This window comes from Giraffa tippelskirchi, chromosome 7 (genome assembly GCF_054371585.1).
Source record: "Giraffa tippelskirchi isolate mGirTip1 chromosome 7, T2T-mGirTip1v1.2.pri, whole genome shotgun sequence".
Classification (NCBI taxonomy): domain Eukaryota; kingdom Metazoa; phylum Chordata; class Mammalia; order Artiodactyla; family Giraffidae; genus Giraffa; species Giraffa tippelskirchi.
In genome coordinates this window covers 23076268-23090741 of record NC_137281.1, presented here as the reverse complement: position 1 = coordinate 23090741, position 14474 = coordinate 23076268, and the positions used below count along the sequence as shown (strand labels likewise).

General features: G+C 38.6%; 1 protein-coding gene across 1 annotated transcript in view; it reads left to right on the top strand.

Moving 5' to 3' along the window:
- Positions 1-14474, top strand: part of PMFBP1 (polyamine modulated factor 1 binding protein 1) — a 443606-nt gene that overhangs the window by 233905 nt on the left and 195227 nt on the right. The gene's annotated exons all lie outside the window — the stretch shown is intronic.

The following is a 14474-nucleotide window of genomic DNA, read 5'->3' as shown; positions in this document are numbered from 1 at the left end:
TCAAATTGGTAAAGGAGTATGTCAAGGTTGTATACTGTCACCTTGCTTATTTAACTTATATGCAGAGTACATAATGCAAAATGCCAGGCTGGATGAAGCACAACCTGGAATCAAGATTGCCTGGAGAAGTATTAATAACCTCACATGTGCAGATGACACCACCCTTATGGCAGAAAGTGAAGAGGAACTAAAGAATCTCTTGATGAAGGTGAAAGAGAAGAGTGAAAGGCTGACTTAAAAGTCAGCATTCAAAAAACAAAGATAAGGGCATCCAGTCCCATCACTTCATGGCAAATAGATGGGAAAACAATGGAAACAGTGACAGGCTTTATTTTTGGGGGCTCCAAAATCACTGCAGATGGTGACTGCAGCCACGAAATTAAAAGACACTTGCTCCTTGAAGAAAAGCTATGACCAACCTAGACAGCATATTAAAAATCAGAGACATAACTTTGCTGACAAAGGTCCATCTAGTCAAAGCTATGGTTTTTCCAGTAGTCATGTATGGATGTGAGAGTTGGACGATAAAGAAAGCTGAACCCTGAAGAATTGATGCTTTTGAACTGTGGTGTTGGAGAAGGCTCTTGAGAGTCCCTTGGACTGCAAGGAGATCAAACCAGTCAATTGTAAAGGAAATCAGTCCTGAGTATTCATTGGAAGGACTGATGCTGAAGCTGAGACTCTAATACTTTGGCCACCTGATGTGAAGAACTGACACATTCAAAAAAACCTTGACACTGGGAAGGATTGAAGGCAGGAGGAGAAGGGGACAATAGAGGATGAGACGGTTGGATGGTATCACCAACTCAAGGTACATGAGTTTGAGCAAGCTCTGGGAGTTGGTGATGGACAGGGAAGCCTGGTGTGCTGCAGTCTGTGGGGTTGCAAAGAATCAGACATGACTGAGTGACTGAACTGAACTGCTCTATACCAAAGGTAATCAGTTTTTGCATCTTTCAGTCTATATTGTTTCAGAGGGTCAGAGTGTTCTGTCTCTTGTAATTTTCAAAATCTCCTTAGTTCTGTGTCCAGCAGTGATTACTCAGTGTCCCTCACCATAGAAGCCCTCATGTTTTATTACAGTTCATCTTTGGAGAAAAGGGTGTGAGACCAGAACCCAAGCCTGTGCCCATCACAGTGAAATTTGTGTCAGTAGAAGAATATTTACAAAGGGTCTCAGAGAACTCAGACTTGGTGCCCCACTGCCAGTATCAGAGCTGACCCCGTGGTAGGAAATCTCATACAGAGGGTGGGCTCTAATTTCAGAGGATAAAAATCTGGCCTCCCATGGATGACTCCGTTGGAACTATTGATTATATAGTAGAACCAGATGAGATTGACAGCACTTGAGCCACCAGTATCTAAATTCTGTGTAGGAAACTGTGTGCTAGTCAACTACACTGATATAACCTGCCATGCTAACATATGTCTTGGTTTTAAACCCCCCACAAATCTACCAATTATTCATGTTGTCCTGATTTTTCCACTCTTCATCCTTTTCTAGCACTTTTTTTGGTTTATATGCGTGCACAGTTGCTTTAGAGATATTGTATGTTTCTGAACTTGGCTTGATCGGGGGAGTAGGCAGGTTGTGATTGGAATCTTAATAACCTGTCAAAACAGAGCATTTAAATCCTGTTCCTGTGATTTTTTTTTTTCCTTCCTGTGCAACACAGATAGCCAGAAAGACAAATAGGAGAGGCCCCTTGGTATTTTTCTCTTGTTTGTATGATCCTAAGGGTTTTGATGAACTGGCCTTTGCAAGTTTTGTTGAGACTGTTCAAGCCAGCTTCAGATGGATGTGACTAGCTTAATGATTTGGCAAGGATCCAAGGCATTGGAAATCAAAACAAAGCAAAAAGAAAAAAAAAAAAAAACTCAGATCAGCATACATCATAATGACATAATCATTCAGCATCTTATCTGGTTACTTATTATAAGTTGTGCAGTGGTAGAAATGGAAATAATTTACTCTGGCCACTTTGTGTTACTGTTAAATCATTTATGTGCTATGAAAGGGTTTGCAAACTGTCAGGACTCAAAGATTTCCTAACTGCATTTTCTCCCAAGGAGTTCTCCAACACCATCCCTGGTTCTATTTCATATTTTAAATATTTTCTAAGAATGTGAGTTTATCATCCATGTTCAAGTTCAGCAAGCCTCACTTTTCCATCTAGATCACCGTCAAGAAATATGGTACTATAAAATAAAGCTACTTCTGACATTTTTATGGTGTATGATATATAATGTGATGTATTATGTTCCTTGTAATAATTTTTAAATCAGGTGATTCTTTGGGGGCTGTTTAATATATAATTCTATAGATTTTAGTGATATCAGGTATCTTTCAAGTATCATTTTAATTGAGCTCTGGGGCTTTTTGTCCCTATCAACTGTGAATCAAACAGGAGTCCATCAAATCCTATTGGGTGACAAATCATAGACCAAGGAAAAATTGGTGCACCAGTCATGCCTGAAGACAAATAAGATTCAATCCCTGCCTTCAAGGAGTGTATGGTTAAATAGAGAGAGAGAGAATGTATACAGAAAACTACAAAGTGAAAATATTATTAATTTAGTAAGAGGCAAAATGTCATAGGAGTTGGAGAGAGTGAATAATAACAATTAGTATTACAGCAGCTACATTTACTGAGTCATATTTACTTACTACATGCTAAGCACTCTTTTTTAAACATACATATATATATATATATATATATATATATATATATATATATATATATTTAACTCTTAGATACAATCTGTCATACAGATGACAAAAAGAGGTCCAGAGAAGTTAAACAACTTGGACAAGGTTTGCAGCTATTAGGTAGTAGACCTGGATTCTCTAAGCACACTAATGAAATGATGAAGATGCATTCCAATACTGGAAAGATTGCATCAGGAGAGATTTAAACAGGGAATCTAGTTAATGGAATATTAAATCAATCCATGAGAAGTGTAGAAAGACTGGACAAGAGTAGTGACGATGGGGACAGCAGGGGGTGGAGGATAAAAAAGAGTAGGATTTCTATGAGATTTTTGGAAGAAAGTACCACAAATGGGATTTGGTAACTAATTTCACAATATATAATATAGGAAAAGTGACCAAAGATAACTATAGTGTTTTGAGCTCCAATGAGTAGAAGTAGGGAGGGAGATTTTAGGGGATTAACCAGAGCACACTGTGAACATTTCTCTTTGCCCAGCCCTCTTCATATTGTATCTATAACTGTTTATTTATGAATCTCTCTCCTCCATTAATTTTGAGCTCCTTATGGCTCATGATTTACATAGGCCCAGTACAGTGCTCCAGACATAGTTAAGTCTTCCATAAACATTCCTTTGGAATAAACTTCAGACATGTTAAATAAGAGTCTTCATTGAATAGACAAATATGAGTGTTTAGTAGGAAAAAACATTTGCCTAGATAATAAGTAAGATGAAAAATAATTAATATATTAAATGAGCTCATTATCAGCTATCCCATTTCAAACCACCCCCATTTAATCACCCGATACAAAATCACCATTAACTTAAAATTACTTGAAGTTTACATATAAAAGTATGTAACTTTCATACTAGCTAATATATTTCAATGCCAGACATTCTCCATTAAAGATTTCTGTTTCTAATCTCTTAGTATTTCCTGTACATTTTCCCTTTTAAACAAAAAGATTATATATTTTGGATGAGTTCTGAAGTTTGTTTGGGAGAAATTGAGCAGAGTGCCTATTAAGCAGTTTTGTATTTGCATTTGAAATATTATCCAGCCCTCCTTAATGTACTGAATTATGAAAACTGACTGCAAATATCCTTACATAGGTTGTTTTGAAAATACAGTTGTTTTGTTCCATTCTTGTCAAACAACCACAGAATACCTCATCTCCTTAGATAGCTATGAACTCAGAACATTAATGAAAAACAATAACTAAAGTTATTAGCATTATAAGTGTATTATTCTTATAATGTATCATAAAAATAAACAGTAGAGGTCTTTGTTGGGTAAGATATGACATACCCACTGAGTTATAACACAATTGATACATTATACGAAATGATCTCTATCCATGTCTCCTGGAGTATACATTTCTCCTCAGACTCAGAATAGAAAACCTAGAATGATTATCTTTTAAAAATCTAGGGTTTCCCTATTGGCTCAGTGGTAAATAATCCACCTGCCAATGCAGCAGACATGGGTTTGATCCCTGGTTTGGGAAGATCCCACATGTTGTGGAGCTTGTGCACCACAACTACTGAGCCCGTGTTCTAGGGCCTGTGAGCCCAAAACTACTTAAGTCCACAAGCTGCAACTACTAAAGCCCGTGTGCCTAGACCCTGTGCTCCTCAACAAGAGAAGTCACTGCAATAAGAAGCCTGTGCACCACAACTAGAGAATAGCCCCCACTTGCTGGACTAGAGAAAGACCGCACACAGCAATGAAGACCAAGCCCAGCCAAAAATAAATAAATAAAATTTTTAAATTAATTTATTTATTTTAATTGGAGGCTAATTACTTTACAATATTGTAGTGGTTTTTGCCATACATTGACATGAATCAGTCATGGGTATACCTGTAAATTCTACATTATAACTAAAATAACATATTAATAGCTATAGATATAAATTTTAAAAACTCAATAGGTGAACTAGAATCTAGCTTACAGGCTGCAAAGAAATAATTAGTGATGTGGAAAACATTGGTGAGAAATCCACAGAAGACAAGGAAATAACATGTAGGTAAAAGCACTTACACAGAAGAACTGTACCAAAAAGATCTTCACAACCCAGATAATCATGATGGTGGGATCACTCACCTAGAGCCAGGCATCCTGGAATGTGAAGTCAAATGGGCCTTAGGAAGCATCGCTACGAACAAAGCTAGTGGAGGTGATGGAATTCCAGTTGAGCTATTTCAAATCCTGAAAGATGATGCTGTGAAAGTGCTGCACTCAATATGCCAGCAAATTTGGAAAACTCAGCAGTGGCCACAGGACTGGAAAAGGTCAGTTTTCATTCCAGTCCCAAAGAAAGGCAATGCCAAAGAATGCTCAAACTACCACACAATTGCACTCATCTCACACGCTAGTAAAGTAACGCTCAAAATTCTCCAAGCCAGGCTTCAGCAATACGTGAACCATGAACTGCCAGATGTTCAAGCTGGTTTTAGAAAAGGCAGAGGAACCAGAGATCAAATTGCTAACATCTGCTGGATCATCGAAAAAGCAAGAGAGTTCCAGAAAAACATCTATTTCTGCTTTATTGACTATGCCAAAGCCTTTGACTGTGTGGACCACAATAAATGGTGGAAAATTCTGAAAGAGATGGGAATTCCAGAACACCTGACCTGCCTCTTGAGACACCTGTATGCAGGTCAGGAAACAACAGTTAAAACTGGACATGGAACAACAGACTGGTTCCAAATAGGAAAAGGAGTCCGTCAAGGCTGTATATTGTCGCCCTGCTTATTTAACTTATATGCAGAGTACATCATGAGAAACGCTGGGCTGGATGAAGCACAAGCTGGAATCAGGATTGCCGGGAGAAATATCAATAGCCTCAGACATGCAGATGACACCACCCTTATGGCAGAAAGCAAAGAACTAAAGAGCCTCTTGATGAAAGTGAAAGAGGAGAGTGAAAAAGTTGGCTTAAAGCTCAACATTCAGAAAACTAAGATCATGGCATCTGGTCCCATCACTTCATGGCAAATAGATGGGTAAACAGTGGAAACAGTGGCTGACTTTATTTTGGGGGGCTCCAAAATCACTGCAGATGGTGACTGCAGCCATGAAATTAAAAGACTATTACTCCTTGGAAGGAAAGTTATGACCAACCTAGACAGCATATTAAAAATCAGAGACATTACTTTGTCAACTAAGGTCCATTAGTCAAGGCTATGGTTTTTCCAGTGGTCATGTATGGATGTGAGAGTTGGACTATAAAGAAAGCTGAGCACTGAAGAACTGATGCTTTTGAACTATGGTGTTGGAGAAGACTCTTGAGAGTCCCTTGGACTGCAAGGAGATCCAACCAGTCCATCCTAAAGGAGATCAGTCCTGGGTGTTCATTACAAGGACTGATGTTGGAGCTGAAACTCCAATACTTTGGCCACCTCATGCGAAGAACTGACTCATTTGAAAAGACCCTGATGCTGGGAAAGATTGAGGGCAGGAAGAGAAGGGGACGACGGAGGATGAGATTGTTGGATGGTATCCCCGACTCAATGGACATGAGTTTGGATAAACTCTGGGAGTTGATGATGGACTGAGAAGCCTGGAGTGCTGCAGTTTGTGGGTAAGAGTCGGACACGACTGAACAACTGAACTGAACTGAAAAGCAGTTAAGATATAGAGGATTTACTGACAGACTCTAAGTCACATCTAAAAATAGATCCACGGGGAATGAATAGAAGGAAGGAAGAAAAAAACTGTATTGAACAGGTGATAACTTGTAAATTTCTAGAATTCAAACATCAGTGGCCTTCACATTTAAATGTACCTTGAATAGAGAGCAGAATAAATGAGTGTAAAATCACATGAAGTCACATTATAATGGATCTGTAGACCATAAAGGATAAAAAAATCTTAATGCTACCATAGAGAAAAGGTAAATTATCTTAAAAAGGAAAGACAATTTAGACTTTGAGAAATCTTCTCAACAGAAACAATAAATTCTAGAATATAATGGTGTTGTGGAGAAATAATGATAAATTTAGAATTTTACACTCCTCTCTTTGGACTGTAGCCCACCAGGCTTCTCTGCCCATGGAATTCTCCAGGCAAGAATACTGGAGTGGGTAACCATTCCCTTCTCCAGGGAATCTTTCCGACCCAGGGATTGAACCTGAGTCTCCTACATTACAGGCAGATTCTTTACCATCTGAGCCACCAGGGAAGCCCCATCAACATTCAAAAAGGAGAGCAAAACTACAGACATTCATCGCATACTCAGAAAAAGATACAAGCATATTAAAAACAAAATTAACCCAGAGGGAGACATGGGATATACAAAAGTACAGTAAGGGGAAAAATTGATAAATATGTTATTAATAGCCAATTATAGCAAGGCTTAGTAACTTTTTAGTTTCAAAAATCTTAATCCTAAAGTATAAACAATAATAACAAGATGGTGGATGGTATTGTTTAATGGGTAATTAAAGTACACAAAGATCTATGTCATATGCAAGAGGAAGAGAAACATATCTAATAGCCTGATAGTTTAGGCCTTAAGAAAAATAATTTATAAATTAATGTTAAGGTTTTCAAACCTAAAATGGAAAAAGGAAAATGGGGGAAAATGTATCAATATTGTATACAGATGAAAAGGAAAGAAAAGCAAGGCAAATAGAAAACACAAAATAACTATTTAGAAATGAAGTCTGATATGTCAGTAATCACAGTAAATACGTGACAAGTTTATTGAACATGTTGGACTTAGAAAAATGCAATCAAGAAATAGCCTTTTTTCCTCTCACTAATTCATTTCAGACATCTGTCTGATCTGCTTTCTCCCAGGTAGATGCCATAGCTTTTTGTCACTTTCAAGTATTAATAAACATGCTTCATTTTCAGTAGTAAACAGCCTAATCCATTCTAAATACAAACTTTGATCTTTTTATCTATCAAAACTGGCGACCAGTCACCATGTAAAACAGACTTCTTCCATCCCTGCTCATGGAACCAAAGAGCCTCTCCATGAGGGTGAAAGAGGACAGTGAAAAGGCTGGCTTAAAATTCAACATTCAAAAAAACTGAGATCATAGCATCCAGTTCATTTCATGGCAAATAGATGGAGAAAAAGTAGAAGCAGTGACAGATTTTATTTTCTTGGGCTCCAAGATCACTGTGGATGGGACTGTAGCCATAAAATTAGAAGACGCTTGCTTCTTGGAAGGAAAGCTATGACAAACCTAGACAGCATATTAAAGAGAAAAGACATCACTTTGCCAACAATGGTCTGTATAGTCAAAGCTATGGTTTTCCGGTAATCATGTACAGATATGAGAGTTGGACCATAAAAAAAGGCTAAGCACCAAAGAATTGATGCTTTCAAATTGTTATGCTGGAGAAGACTCTTCAGAGTCCCTTGGACAGCTTGGAGATCAAACCAGTCAGTCCTAAAAGAAATTAGCCCTGAATATTCATTGGAAGGACTGATGCAAAAGCTGAAGCTTCAATATTTTGGTCACCTGATGCAAAGGGCTGACTCATTGGAAAATATTGAAGGCAAAAGAGGAAGAGGGTGGCAGAGGGTGAGATGGTTAAATAACATCATTGACTCAATGGACATGAACTTGAGCAAACTCCGGGAGATAGTGGAGGACAGGGAAGCCTGGTGTGCTGCAGTCCACGGGGTCTCAAAGAGTCGGACATGACATAGCAACTGAGCAACAACAATGGGAAATAAAATTTGATCTCTACCTCATATGACCAAAAAAATCCAGAAAGATTGAGGACCTACATGTGGAAAGTAGGGTAAGTAAAAGCATTAAGATTTGTGAAGAAAATATAGGAAAGTAGAGTGGTAAGCGAGAACTTAATTATTAAAATGCAAAAGGCACAAACCAGAAAAGATGTTGATAAACTTGTTCACATTGAAATTTTAAACGTCCTGTTCAACAAAAGGTACCACGAACAAAATTCAAAGATAAGACATGGGGGGTGGCATTTATATGTACCATTGATATATAGTCACAATATACACAAAGGATTCATAACTACTGTATCTAAAATGTTATGAATTGTTATTCTTAAAGATAAATAATAACAATAACAAAAGTAAACTAATAACAAAAGTAAACAAAGGATAGGAATAGATGTTTCACAGAAGACTAGATTTAACTGAAGACTAAACTCAAATAGCCACTTTAAAATGTTCATCTTCAACAAGTAACCCCAGAATTGCAAATTAAGATAATAACAGTAACACAACTTTTATTAGATTTTCTATATATATATATAATTTGATAATCACACGTGTTGGCAAGGATGTAGAGTTAAGAAATAGTGAGTTTATAAATTGGCTAAATCAAGTGGAAGAGCCATCTGGTAACATCTAATAAAGATGAGGATTTGCATATCCTATGATACAGCTTTGTTACAAAGGGGATTATATTTCGAGTGGAGTTTGTAGCAGTGGACTTATTTGATTTGGGATGGAACAATTTTTTCTGTATTACCACCCAACACATTGAAGGACATTGAGCGTCTCTCATCCCCAGGACTATAGCTGGTAGTACTCTTCCTTGTAATTTGACAGTCCAAAATGTTCCTACACATTTCCAAGCACTTTTTAGGGTGAGAGGAATACAATATCCCACCTAAGCTGAGAATCACTGCTCCATCAAAACTGTTTCTCATACGCAGAGAGGAATCTGTACAAGACTATTTTTCTCAGCGTTGTTTATAATGGTAAAAATAGGGGAATAAACCAACCAGTTGACCACAGAATAAGGAAAGTATGGTTTATTCATACAATTAAAAACTTCTCAACTACAAATATCTATGAGGATAAATCTCAAAAACATCATGTTGCATGAAAAAAGAAAGTTGCATAATTTTATATCTACTGTTATTCCATTCACTTGAAAGTCATAAATGCATAATAGCCCTATATATAATTTATATATATATGCACACATATGTGAACTACATATATGTGTAAAAGTATAAAAATATGAATTGAATGATACACACCAGGGAAATGGTCACCAGTGGAGATGGAAGAGGAGATGAACGAGGTCATGGAAGGGTACACAGAAGGCCCCAACAGTATCTGTAACGTATTGTTTCTGTAACAGAAGGAATGAAATGATAAAATGTTAAGATTTGTTATAGTCGAGTGTGAGTGGGCTACAGTTTTCCTCTGATTTCCTTGAGAAGTTATTTTTTTGTGAACACTCTTCCCATTTAGCCACACCCCTTTATTCTCCCTCAGAAGGAGAGAAAGTTACCTGATTGGTGTGTTTAGAGAGGAACTTACATTCCCAACTCAGCATCTCTCTCCTCCTCTCTGCAGAGAGCTTGTCCTCTGGTTTGCTGTTGGCTGCAATGTAGGCGGAGTGTTGGAAACCAGGGAAAACTGTGTCCAGGTGGCTACAGGGGCCTAAGCCAGTTGTCACTCCACACCCAAGCCATGTGTTCCCAACTTACCGGAAAGAAACTGCTATTAAGAGCCCTATCTACCTGCCTTTGTCTCTCATATTTGACATTTAGAAGTTGGAAGGGAAGATGGGTTGTGTGTTGCTGAATGTACCTAGGCCATATCCTCCAACATAGACTTTATTGGTTATACAGCATTTCCATTTGCCTGACTTTGTCTCTCTCAATTGACTCAGAACTTGGGTAGGAGGGATGCTGCTGCTGCTGCTGCTAAGTCTCTTCAGTCGTGTCCGACTCTGTGCGACCCCATAGATGTCAGCACACCAGGCTCCTCTGTCCCTGGGATTCTCCAGGCAAGAATACTGGAGTGGGTTGCCATGAGGGATGAAATCTACTGGCCCTCTCAATCCTCAACAGTAATTACAAAGATATTTGTTATATTATTCTGTATATTTTTAAATAATGAACATTTTTTTTAAACATGTATGTCAAGGTTCTAAATAATTGTGGAGTTATATACATATGTTTGGAGAGACACAGACTCCCTAATACACACACACACACCTCTCAATAGCTCTTCTTTTCACAATAAATCTCTCACAGTTATCTAAAATCAAGTTAGTGAATTGGAAAGACCTGGCTGAACAGGTACTATATTTAAAGCAAAGTCAGAAATTCCATACTGGAGAAATAAGCAACTTCAGCTTTTCTACTCACATGATCAAATAAAAACAATCCTCTGGAAGCAGAGGCACCCATGTTTTGAGCCAATAAGGACTATCTTTGTATCATTTCTATTGTAAATATTAAAAAAAAAAAAAAAGGTAAATGAGTTTTAGAGGTGAAGATTTTAGTTTTTTACGCATCAGAATCATGGAATGTAAGAAATTAGTAAAATAGTTATCAAAAGGGATTCTTGGTTAATATAACATTATACTGGTTAAATTCACCAAACTTATAGTTCATTCAGGTTTCCTAACTCCTTCCCTTCAAGTTTCCTACTTTGTTGTTTTCCTTTTGACCACATTCCTGTACTTTCAGGACAAGGGCTTGCCCTGCAGAAAAAGAATTTAGCTGAAATTAGAAGGTTTAATCAAAGCTTTTCTAGGCAGCATGAACAATCAGCAAACCCTGAACCCAGCAAAATGAAATGCCATTCAAATGGAAACAGCTAGAGCTTGCAGATTTCCCCAACAAAGAACATGATTCCAAAGCTTACTGCCCTCATCTCTTCCCTACGTACTTTTCTTCCAGTGTTAGATGTGAATGAAATGTGGGTTGTTGGTAGAAAGAGAGTAGTGAAGGGTGGGGGCTGAACAGGGAAGAGTCACATAACCTTGCTTCCTGGTTGCTTCACAGAATGCAAGTCATTATTTTTCAGTGACAGTATACAGAGGCAATTTGAATTTGTAGAAGTGCCGCTCTCGTGTGTCTTTTCTTTTTTTTGGCAAAGGTTTTCAGTTTCTAGAAATTGGCTCGTACTTCAGCCTGTAGACATGTCCCAATGTGTCATGAGCAACAAAATGTGCTCCTGACTTTAGAAAGGAGATCAGAGAAGTAAGAGCGTATGTCAGACGGACCTCGACATCTAGATGAAGAGATGAGCACAAACAGGTTTCTTTCTCAGCAGGCTGGCATATTGTGTCATGTTCTCAGCACTGTGGATTTATTAATTATGAGTCATAGGTGGGCGTTCTGTAGATTAAAAATGCTGAAATATGATCAATTAACATGGCCCAATTACATTGCTCCTAGAATAGACTACTTTCAAATAGCTTCCCAAATTTTATAGCCAGTAAAGGGAAATCCAACAAGAATGTAAGAGATGTCAGATTTCAATAGTTAAACCACTAATTCTTCTTTTGCAGCTGAATTTTGAAGAATAAATTCATATCCTTCCACATGGACTGTAACATCCAAATGCTCATTAAAACCGAAAATAATCTTTACTTCTGAAAAGATAGGATATTGTATTTTTAGGGTTTTTTTTTAAATAAACTTAAACTCATATTAGTTTATTTCTCAGTCAGATATTTTACACTTACCATCTTTACTTTTTTTCTTAAAGGCAGAGCCATTAAGATCTGCTGACTTTCCTTTCCTTTTCTTTTTTTTTCTTTATTTTACTTTTGTCTCTGCTGGGTTTTCGTTGCTGTGAGGGCTCTCTCTAGTTGCCGAGAGTGGGGAATACTCTCTTGTTGCAGGCCACATACAATTCAGTTCAGTTCAGTTCAGTTCAGTCGCTCAGTCGTGTCTGACTCTTTGTGACCCCAGGAAGCATAGCACTCCAGGCCTCCCTGTCCATCACCAACTGCCGGAGTTTACCCAAACCCATGTCCATTGAGTCGGTGATGCCATCCAACCATCTCATCATCTGTTGTCCCCTTCTCTTCCTGCCCTCAATCTTTCCCAACATCAGGGTCTTTTCAAATGAGTCAGTTCTTCACATCAGGTGGCCAAAGTATTGGAGTTTCAGCTCCAACATCAGTCCTTGCAATGAACACCCAGGACTGATCTCCTTTAGGATGGACTGGTTGGATCTCCTTGCAGTATAAGGGACTCTCAAGAGTCTTCTCCAACACCACAGTTCAAAAGCATCAGTTCTTCGGTGCTCAGCTATCTTTATAGTCCAACTCTCACATCCATACATGACTACTGGAAAAACCATAGCCTTGACTAGACGGACCTTAGTTGACAAAGTAATGTCTCTGATTTTTAATATGCTGTCTAGGTTGGTCATAACTTTCCCTCCAAGGAGTCAGCGTCTTTTAATTTCATGGCTGCAATCAACATCTGCAGTGATTTTGGAGCCCAAAAAAGTAAAGTCAGTCACTGTTTCCCCATCTATTTGCCATGAAGTGATGGGACCGGATGCCATGATCTTAGTTTTCTGAATGTTGAGCTTTAAGCCAAATTTTTCACTCTCCTCATCAAGAGGCTCTTTAGTTCTTCACTTTATTATTGATATTATTGATATTTATTGATATTATTGATATTTCTTCTGGCAATCTTGATTCCAGCTTGTGCTTCATCCAGCCCAGCGTTTCTCATGATGTACTCTGCATATAAGTTAAATAAGCAGGGTGACAATATACAGCCTTGACGTGCTCCTGCTCCTTTTCCTATATGGAACCAGTCTGTTGTTCCATGTCCAGTTCTAACTGTTGCTTCCTGACCTGCATACAGGTGTCTCAAGAGGCAGGCCAGGTGTTCTGGAATTCCCATCTCTTTCAGAATTTTCCACCATTTATTGTGGTCCACACAGTCAAAGGCTTTGGCATAGTCAATAAAGCAGAAATAGATGTTTTTCTGAAACTCTGTTGCTTTTTCGATGATCCATCGGATGTTGGCAATTTGATCTCTGGTTCCTCTACCTTTTCTAAAACCAGCTTGAACATCTGGCAGTTCATGGTTCACGTATTGCTGAAGCCTGGCTTGGAGAATTTTGAGCATTACTTTACTAGCGTGTGAGATGAATGTGATTGTGCGGTAATTTGAGCATTCTTTGGCATTGCCTTTCTTTGGGACTGGAATGAAAATTGACCTTTTCCAGTCCTGTGGCCACTGCTGAGTTTTCCAAATTTGCTGACATATTGAGTATGACATATTGACATACTCTTCTCATAGCCTCATTAGTTGCAGATCCCAGGCTCTAGAGCACAGGCTCAGTAGCTGTAGCCCACGGGCCTAGCTGCCCCAAGGCATGTGGGATCTTGCTAAACCAGGGATCGAACCTGTGCTTCCTGCCTAGGCAGATGGATTCTTTACCACTGAGCCACCAGGGAAGCCCACTGCCATCTTTACTGAGTACAGCAAGGGAACAGAGGTTTATCTTAAAATAACATGGTGAATGGATTAGATGGTGAGGTATGTGCAAGGTTAAAGGAAGCAAGGAGTAATAGAGAAGTACTCAGAAACTAATTACAATGGAAACAATTACCGCCCACCCCCAGGCCTGAAGGGACTAGGGAAGGAATGGAGCTTACCAGAGATCCCTTGAGCGCTGAGCACAGAAGAAGGGTTGTCAGATGGAAGCTTTAGTCACGAATGACCTAGCCCCTGCCAGAACATCAGAACAATGGCAAACCAAGGTAGAATAGAAGGAATAAATGCCCAGATCTCCTCTTGCCCTTCTACCTCCTACCTTCTACCTCTTGCCCTTCTACCTCCGTGCCTCCACTGCACAGGTAAGTCCAGACAATGGAGTCAATCAAGGTTAGCTCCTCAGCTAGAGAAGAACCAAGAATGGATCTGAAAGTAACCAGAATAACTAGCACACCATCCTCAGACAGTTATGCTCATCCATCCATACGTTCACATCTTAATTCATGCCAGCGATTATCTCTAATATTATATGCTGCTGCTGCTGCT